This window comes from Camelus ferus, chromosome 20 (assembly GCF_009834535.1).
Source record: "Camelus ferus isolate YT-003-E chromosome 20, BCGSAC_Cfer_1.0, whole genome shotgun sequence".
NCBI lineage: Eukaryota > Metazoa > Chordata > Mammalia > Artiodactyla > Camelidae > Camelus > Camelus ferus.
Genome location: NC_045715.1, coordinates 20006715 through 20016639, shown reverse-complemented (window position 1 = coordinate 20016639; position 9925 = coordinate 20006715). Strand labels below are relative to the sequence as shown.

The 9925-nt window shown below is 44.3% G+C and overlaps 1 pseudogene; it reads right to left on the bottom strand.

Annotated features, from left to right (window-relative positions):
* Positions 1-1519: 1519 nt before the first annotated feature.
* On the bottom strand, positions 1520-7236 carry LOC102516496 (annotated as a pseudogene).
* Between the last annotated feature and the right edge of the window lie 2689 nt (positions 7237-9925).

Sequence of the window (9925 nt, the reverse complement as noted above, 5' to 3'; positions counted from 1 at the left end):
CTCAAACAGAATCAGAGGCCGCTCAAGTCCTATAATGGCACCCACTGGACCACAGAAGAATGGCCTCTGCTTGCTCATCTTCTGAATGGTTAGAATCAAGCAAAAAATGCTATTTCTGATGTGTTGGCCGAGGAGTGACACATCAGGCAAGGTGAAGAACCACAGTAACACTGTATCACAAAGAGTAAATGACAGTTCTCCAGAAATCAAACATACAGCCGTGGAATATTGCCATCTGACCAATAGAGAATTCAAAATCGCTGTCATGAAGAAACTCAACAAACTACAAGAAAACTCAGACAGGCACTATAATGAGCTCGGGAATAAAGTGAATGAACAGAAGGAACACTTTACCAAAGAGACTGAAATGCTAAAGAAAACTAAGTAGATTTAACTGTACAAATCTGGCACCCGTTCTTTCAGTTGAAAGCTAAATATTTTCTTCTGATGCTATTACAAGTTGAATTTAAATTTTTTGTTTTCCTAATTGTATGTCACTGATACAGAGAAACCCAATTGACCTTATACACTGCAGTCTTCCTAAATTCAAGTATTACTTCTAGAATATTTCCTTGCCTGAGGAATTTATGTCCATGATCTTGTCAGCTGCAAATTTAATGCACTTAACTTCCTTTTTATAAACTATATCCCTTTTATTTCTTCTCCTTGTATTAATGCTCTGGCTATGAGCTCCAGTGCGATGTGTAATAGCAATGGTGACTGTTGACATCTTTGCCTTGTTCCTTGCCTCAAGTAGAAAATGTTCAGTTTTTCACTATAAAGTGTGGTATCAGCTGGTGGTCTTTCCCAGATGCCCTTTACCAAATGAGGGAAGTGGCCTTTTATTCCTAGTTTGCTGAGAGTTTTATTGTGAATGGCTGTTGAATTTTTAAAATGATTTTTCTGCATGGAGATGACCCTACATTTACTGTTTTTTATTCTATTACTGTGACACCTGCACTGATGTCTGTATATATTATCCAAACCTGCCTCCTGACATGAAACTTACTTGGTCATAATGAGTTGGATTCAATTTGCTGATGCTTTGTTAAGGATTTATGACCGTCACTGGTCTGAAGTTACCTTTTGACATCTTTGTCTGGTTTTGGTATCAGTGATAAAGTATAAAACAGTTTGGAAAGTGTTTCTTTTCCTGTATTTTCTCTAAGAGTTTGTGTAGGAGTGCTGTGAACACTTAAATGTTGGGAAGAATTCACCAGGGAAGCCAGCTGAGCCTGGAAGTTTTTTTGGAATACGTTTTAAATTATGAATTTAGTTTACTTAGTTCATAGGGGATTATTTATGTTTCCTATATCTTTTGAATTCAGTTCAGTAAATGGTATCTTTAAAGAAATTTGGGTCAATTCATATTAGTTATCAAATATATTTGCTTATGTTGTTTATCAGAGTCTCTTATCCGTTTAAAATGATACATTTCTCTCTAACACTGTTTTTTTGGGGGAGTGGGGGGTGGGGAGCTTCTTTATTGGGCAGGAGGGTCCACGGGTCTGCTGGGTAGTCAGCGGTAAATGTAGTCAGCCTGGCAGCGATCTCGGCCTCCCGCTTGTCCCCGTTGTTGAGCAGCTTGTCCTTGTTGTACAGTAGTTCCTCGTGCGTCTCCGTGGAGAACTAGAAGTTGGGGCCCTCTGTGATGGCGTCCAGGGGGCAGGCCTCCTGGCAGAAGCCGCAAAGTTGCACTTGGTCGTGTCGATGTTGTAGCGCCTGGTCCGGTGGCTGCCGTCGGCGCGGTAGCTCAGCCTCGATGGTGATGGCCTGGGCGGGGCAGACAGCCTCGCAAAGCTCGCGGGCGATGCGGCGCTCCTCCCGCGCCGGGTGGCGGCGCAGTGCGTGCTCCACACCGAAGCGGGGGCTCAGCGGGCCCTTCTCAAATGGGTAGCTGATGGTGGCTGGCTCCCGGAACAGGTAGCTCAGGGTCACGCCCAGGCCTCGGATGAGCTCGGTCCACAGCAGGGTCGGAGCTGCCCGGTCGGTCACCGACTTCATGTCCATCGAGGGACTCCCGCATGTTCACATATTTGTAGGTGGCTGCGACCGCGCTGCTGTGGAGGCTCCGGCCACTGGAATGCCCAGCACGTGCAGCCGGGGCCAGGGCCCGAAGCAGCACGCGCGTGGTCAGGCAGCATCTTGAAGCGCAGCCGTTCCTTCCATGCGGAGCGGTCTGTCTGCCGAGAGGCCTCTCTAACACTGTTTTTGAAGCAACTCACAAATTGTGACTTCATTTTCTTAGAGTTAAAACGAATTCCATTTTTCTTCTGATCTCTTCTTAAAGCCATGATTATCCATGGGTTTGAAGTGTGTTGGTTAATTTCTAAATGTTTAGGGATTTCCCAGGTATCTTCATGATACGCATTTCTGATTTCATATAATTGTGGTCAGAGAATAAACTGTATAATTCCAGTCCCTTTCAACTTTTTGAGACTTGTTTAGACCCAGAATATAGTCTATTTCTGTGACTGTTCTAGGTGAACATGGAAAAGAAAGTCTATTCTATCCTGGTTAGTTGTGATACTCAGTACATGGCAGTGAGGTCAAGTGGGCTCTTTCTCTGGTTTAAGTCTTCTATGACCTTAGCTATTTTTTATTTACTTGTTCTTATTATGAGATAGGACAACTGATCTAGAAATATAATTGATCTGTAAAGTTCATTAATATATAAATATAATAGAGAGCAATATATTTCTTTATCAGTTCTGTTACTTCATACCCCATCTATTTTAGGATCTGTAATTAGGTTTTTATACATTTATTACCTTTCTCTTGTGATACAGACCTGTTATTATAAAAAATCCTTGGTCCAAGGTATATCTTGGTGAGTCTGACAATGAAATTTGAAAATAATACAAAGAAATAGAAAGATATCCCATGTTCTTGGATTGGAAGAATTCCTATTGTTAAAATGTTCATCCTACCCAGGGCAATCTACACATTTAATGCAATCCCTATGAAAACACCCAGGACATTTTTCACAGAACTAAAGCAAATAATCCTAAAATTCAAAAGACTCCAGAATGGCCAAACAATCATGAGCAAAAAGGAAGAAAGCTAGAGGTATCCTTTTCCCTGACTTCAGAATATACTACAAAGCTAAGGTAATCAAAGCAGCATGGTTCTGGCACCAAAACAGACACATGGATCAAGGGAGGGAAATACAGAGCCCAGAAAGAGACCAATGCACCTATGGTCAATTAATCTACAACAAAGGAAGTAAGAATGTACAATGGAGACAAGACAGTCTTTTCTATAAGTGGTCCTGGGAAAACTGGACACATACATGTAAAAGAATGAGATTAGAACATTTCCTTACGTATACAAAAATAAACGCAAAATGAATTACAGACCTAAGGGCAGGACCTGAAAACACAAAGCTTCTCAGAACCTAAGCAGAACACTCTTTAACATGAATGGTAGCAATATATTTTTTTCATTAGTATCCTAAGGCAAAAGAAATAAAGCCCAAAATAAACAAAAACAAATGGGACTGAAGTAAACTTCAAAGCTTTTTCACAGCAAAGGAAACCATCAACCCAATGAAAAGAAAACCCACTGAATGGGAGAAAATATTGGCAAATGATATGACTGACAATGGGTTAATATCAGAACTATATCAACAGCTCTTACAACTCAATATCAAAAAAGCCAAAATAACCCAATCAAAAAGTAGGCAGAAGACCAGAATATACATTTTTCAAAAAAAGACATATGGTGGCTAAAGAGCATGTGAAAAGGTGCTCAACATTGCTAATTATGAGAGAAATGCAAATCAAAACTGCAACAACGTATCACCTCATAGTCGTTAAAATGGCCATCATCAAAAAGCATATAAATAATAAATGCTGGAGAGGGTGTGCAGAAATGGGAACCACTGTACACTGCTGGTGAGAATATAAATTGGTGCAGCCACCAGGGAGAACAGTATGGAGTTTCCTCAGATAACTAGAAACAGAGCTAACATAAGGCGCCAGCAACTCCTCTCCTGGATATATAGCCAGAAAAAAGTGAAAACACTAATTTGAAACGATGCATGCACCCCAATGTTCATAGCAGTGCTATTTATACTAATCAAGATATGGAAAACCCCAAATATCCATCAACAGAAAATATATAAACAAAATATGGTGTGTCTATATATATGTATATACATACACACATATATTATATATGCAATGGAATATTACTCAGCCATAAAAAGGAATGAAATTCTGATACTGCCAGCATTGTGGATGGACCTAGAGAATATTATGCTTCATGAAATAAATCAGACAGAGAAAGATAAATACTGTATGATATCAGTTATACATGGAATCTAAAAAATAATATAAACAAATGTGTAAAGTAAAACAGAAACAGATTCACTAATATAGAAAACAAACTAGTGGTTACCAGTGGAAAGAGGGAAGTGGGGAGGGGCATGATTGGAAGATGTGATTAAGAGATACAAACTATTTAACATAAAATAGCTGAGCAACAAGGATACATTCTATAGAGGGGAATCATAGCCATTGCCTTGTGGTAAATTTTAATGGATTATAATCCGTAAAAACACTGAATCACTATGCTGTACACCTGAACTTATTATAATACAGTAAATCAACTGTACTTCAATGAAAATAAAATAATTAAAAAAGAATACAGAAGTCTATGATCATCAGTTATATGGAAAATGGAAACGACGTGCTGCATACACTTTCCCTACATGCAATATTCACGCAGTCATGAATCAACTCTTCCGTATTTCCACAGATCCAGATTACCCTGACAGGTTAATGATTGACTAGATAGTGAAACCATAGAGATCTAAGGGGACTCATAGAGAAGGAGAGACTGAAATGGAATGAGGGAGTGAAATGAAGAAGTGATTAGGAACAGAACAAGGGTCCTATAAGACCAGAGTGTATTAAAGTGGGTTTGGGGGAACATTAAGTACAGTTTTGCAGCAAATGTTCCCTGATGACTTAACTCTAACCACATGTCTGAGAAAGAACACCTCCCTCTCCCTCTCATTGTCCTGTTCACTCCAGGACTGATGGCCTCTTGCTCAGAGAATAGTCACATTCGCTGATGAAATCACGACCCGCGTCCAGGCATGGCCGGGTCTCTGCGGAGCTGGGAGACGGGCTGCAGAGGAAGCAGAAATGGTTGCAGAGGAAGGAGAAGTCAGGGACTGATCATGAAGAAACTGTGAGGAAATTGGGCCTGTACAAGTCACGGTTAATACCTCCTTGGTTTTCCAGGTGATCCAAGCAGCAGGAGGTTAGAAATGGAGTTTTATTGTCAGAAGAAAAGCTTAGGGCCCATTTGTGCAGGGTTTCAACATAGGGATCCCAAGAAAGAAGTAAAAACTGATTAAGATTTTTTTTTAAAGAAAATAGCTTTTGCCCACTTTAAAAATAAAGAATTTCGTAGACATGATTTGTCTTCATCTAAGCAGGACAGAGCCCTCAGTCCTCCAGGGAGCACACATTCAGCTCCACTGAGGGTCAGTTGAGATCGTCCATCTCTTGAGCAGCTCCACCTTCAAACCTGGCCACCGCTGATGAGACTATGAGGGGGGTCACCATGAGTGTTCTCGGCATGTGTTGGGTCTCCGCTTTCAAGACTCACAGTGAGATTGACTTCTTGGTCCTAGTGTGGCATGTGTGGCAGGTGGGAGTTCAGGTAAGGGCTGTCCAGTGAGTTGTCAGCAGGGGTGACAGGGATCCCTCCTGCATGGGGTTAACTGCCGATTCAGCCACCACTCTCTCCCCTCTGGCACAGCAGTACCCGTGTTGAGGTGGAGGCTGTCCTGTGACTCCAACGAGCAGAGCCCCTCTCACCACCCAACACAGACAAGGAACACTGGAAGGAAAGAAATCTTTATCTTTAGGCCACTGGCAGAGGGGTGCTGTTTGTTACTGCAGCATAACCGAGTCCATCCCGATACACTGAGACACTAGGATTGGAATCTGACCTCAGCTTCTAGCCCTAAAGCTTGCTGCTAGCTGACACTTCAGCCCCTCAGCGGTACCCAGTGCAGCTAAGCCAGGGTGCAGGCCACTGACTCAAATTCATTCCTTGAATTTTCTACTTCAGGACCAGGGAGAGTAACTCTCAGTCTTTCTTTGTTGGCAGGATGAGAGGTAAGACCCTAGACATGGCTGAGGATACAGTTTGTACAGGTCACTGGTCTGAAAAATGAGTCACTAAGAGCAAAGAGGAAATAAGAGGTGGGAGTGTTAGTTGCAGTCAAGCCCCTGGTGCTACTTGTACCTGAGACTCCCTGGTCCCCTGCTTTCCTTTAGTCTGCTCAAGAAGACAAGGACTCCTCCTTTGACAAACCTAAGTTGAATTGAGGCCATTTTGAGCCAAAATGTAAGTGATGAATACAGCAAGATTCCCTTTTCTAGAAATAACAGTGTTCTTATTTGCCCAAATTGTAGAGCCCACATCAAGTAAAAGCCCTGTTTAACAAGAGCATTTTTGCTTTTACAACTCTGTGTCCAATCATGTTTCCTTCAACCCCGGAAACCCGGAGGGGATCCTGGAGGGGATGGGAGGTCTCAGGCAACCCCAAGGCTGCTGTGTCTGCAGGTGGAGAAGCTGCGATGCCTCTGCTGCCGGAGATGTTTAGAGACAGTGAGCATTCAAGCGGTGTTAAGAGTAGAACCCAGGCTTGAAAGAGCAGCTCTTGGTGCATTTAGAACTGTGTCTAGAACACAGCAGTAAGAGCGCAAGCCACCCCAGAGTTTGCACCTGCTTCAGACAAGACAGTGACAGGGTGACTTACATCGTGAGGCCGAGTGTCTCCCTCCTCCTGCAGCCCCGAGAGGCACTTGTGTTCTTTGCGATCTTGGCAAACCACACACAGGAATAGCTGTTCCTCCTGGAAAATGAGAAAGATGCTTTTCCTGTGCTGCTCACAGAACCAGACTTCCTGTGCTGGAGTCTCACCCCTGGGCTCCAGTGTTAGGAGGCTGGGGACCAAACTGGCCGGAATCCAGTTGGGCACGAGGTCCCCTCTTGAAATGGCTGCTTGCGGAGGGGACAGCACAGGGCTTCCTCGGTGGATCTGAAAGTGACCCGGCTCATGGTGACGCAGGCCTGGCAGGAGCTGTGGCCACAGAAGAGGCTCACAGGGTCCGACACGTGCTCCAGGCAGACCCCGCAGGTCACCTCTCCCAGGAGGTCCCCCGCAGTGGGCCCGCTTGCCGTGACCGCCGTCCACGGTGCGCTCAGCATTTCCTTCCCAACCGTGACTCTGGCAGGAGGAGGATGCGGTGAGGAATGTGAACAGGACCTGAGGAGGGAAGAGGAGGGTTTGGGATGGAGAGGGGTCATCTCGGCCACTGGTGCGGGGCCTCCCCAGGAGCATCCTCTCTAGTCCCCACACACACTCTCATCCTCTCCAGTCTCTTCTCCACGTGCAGATGGAGGGGCCTGTCTCAAAATGGAAGTTCACCTGTGCTTCTGTGTTTCCAGCCCAAGGCAAGGAGGGCTCCCCGGACCCGGCTTCTCTCCTCAGCCTCCCCTCTCTGTCCCACCTTGTTTCCCTCCCACCACGAAAGCAAACAGGGTTGAGCATCAGCTGTGTGCCCGGCACTGTTCTGAGCACCTCACAGGTGTCAGCTCAGCTAGTCCTCACCTTGTCCCGAAATCTCACCTATTTTACCGTTGAGGAAAGTGAAGGGCACTGGGGTCAGTCTCCTGCTGGGGTCACACAGCGAAGTGGGTGGGGAGAAGATGCCGGGTCCAGGCTGTCTAGGTGGAGTCCACACTCTTCAGCACCATGTCCGGCTGCCTCCAGCCTCCCTGGACCCGGTCAGTCCCACAAACCCCCCACACTGGCCAGTATACATACAGGACTTCTCATCAGTGGTTTCCCTCCATATAGGCCACACCTCCTCTGTCATCTCCTGTTCATCCTCAGGGCTCAGTTCCAATGTCACCTTCTCAGGGAGGACGTCCTGAGCTGCTCCCGAATAGGGTGGGCGCCCTCGCTCTACACTCCAAATGCCTGTCTTTCCAGCTAGACTCAAGCGTCTAAACACACAGGGAATATTTGACTTGATCACAGGCCTCCCCCATGCCTGGCGGATATCATGTGCCAAATGAATATCATTTGAGTTAAAAAATTAACATACCTCCCCAAAGTGTTGATAGGGAGAACTTTATGTTTCTAGCGGGCTGAAACGTATTTGGACCAACCTTCCCCATGATAATAGCTTTTTTTTTTTGGCCTTGATGCAACGTACCTTGCTTATGAATAGATTATTCTTCAAATGTTTGAAAGATGTATGTGAAGACTTAAACTAATTCAGAGGTCAAAAATTGGTGATTTCTGTAGAAGCATCACAGAGACAGAATTGGACTCAACGTAAGGTTTTGTTTGTTTTGTTTTTTAATTAGACTTGACACAGGAATCCGCTTCCTTGGTAGCAACTGAGTTCTCCATCACTAAGGGGCTTCAGCCGTTCCCTCTTGATGTTGTATAGAGAAGCGTGACACATGAGGGGACCAACCGCTTGCTCTCTGAGACCCCTCCTCACACCATCGTAGATGGAGTGCTGGCCAAGGGGCTGGGGACCTGGATTCCGTGAGCTGTGAGATGCTGGGCTTGGCACTTCTTCATATCATTCCTAATACTGGACAGTTAAGCTGCGATTATAATACCTAAGTACCTTCACAGAGCTATGAGTGGAATAAATTGGATAATGCATGTAAATTCTCGTTTTGTTTTAGTGGTTGCTTCTTCTTTGCTTCATGATGTCCAAGATCAACTCTTTTCCTTCTCTTGTTTTTTTTCCTTTTCTGATTGCACAACAACACACACAAACCAAAACAACAGCAAATACATTTAATGGAGAAAAAAAACTTACCCACAATTCCAAAACCTATTATGATAATGTTACTTTCTTCATTCTCTTCCTGTGTGACCAAGAATAGCTTTGAGAACTAACTGGAAAAACCATTTCAGTTAACAGCACCCCTACCAGTCCTGGGAGCATTTTACTCCTCCAAATAGCATCATGTGATAGAACACTGAGTGGTGGTTGCTTTGGATGTTTGGAAGGGGAACTGATTTGAAAAGTGTATGTGGGGAAGGGAAAAATAAATAAACATTCTTTTGTCTCCTTTCTCCACCTTTTGAACAATATAACTTCTTCCCTCCCCTCTGCTGTTTTCCTGTGCCTCACGTCCTATGTGTATGTTTTTTTAAAAACTGAAGTATCATTGATTTCCAATGCTGTGTTCCTTTCACAGCAGAGTGATTCAGTTGTGCGTGTACAGGTTCTTTGTCATTATCAGAATTACAAGACACTGACTATCATTCCCTGCCCTGTGCAGCAGGACCTGGTTGTTGACCTATTTTACACAGTGTAGTTTGTAACTGCTAATCCCAAACTCCTAATTTTTCTCTCCTCTACTTTCCCCTTTGGTAATCATAAATTTGTTTTGTATGCATGTAAGTCAGTTTCTGTTTTGTATCTTTTCTTTAGATTCAACAGATAAATATCATATGCTGTATTTCTTTGTGTCAGATACTGTTTTAAGGGATTTACAGGAATTATATCAGTTATATCTCATGAGAGCCCTCTGAGATAGGGACAGCTATCAACCTCACTTTACAGACAAGGAAACTGATCCCACAGAGAGGCTGACTGACTCTCAGTTGGCTCAGCCATGACTCTAAGGAAATAGTGTGAACACTGAGCCTAAGTGCATCCTCACTCTGTTACGCTGACTCCCTGCGCTGTTCACCTGCCTCACTTAGGGTCACCTCCTCTGGGGACTCTTGACAGCTTCCCTTCCCCTCCAGGCTACGAGACTGGCCAGGAGTCTGTCCTGTATCTCACAGCCCTTCCGGTGAGTCCATGGGGTGTGGGTGACAGGAGAGTTGGTTGTTCATTGGCTGATGGGGTGTGTCTGC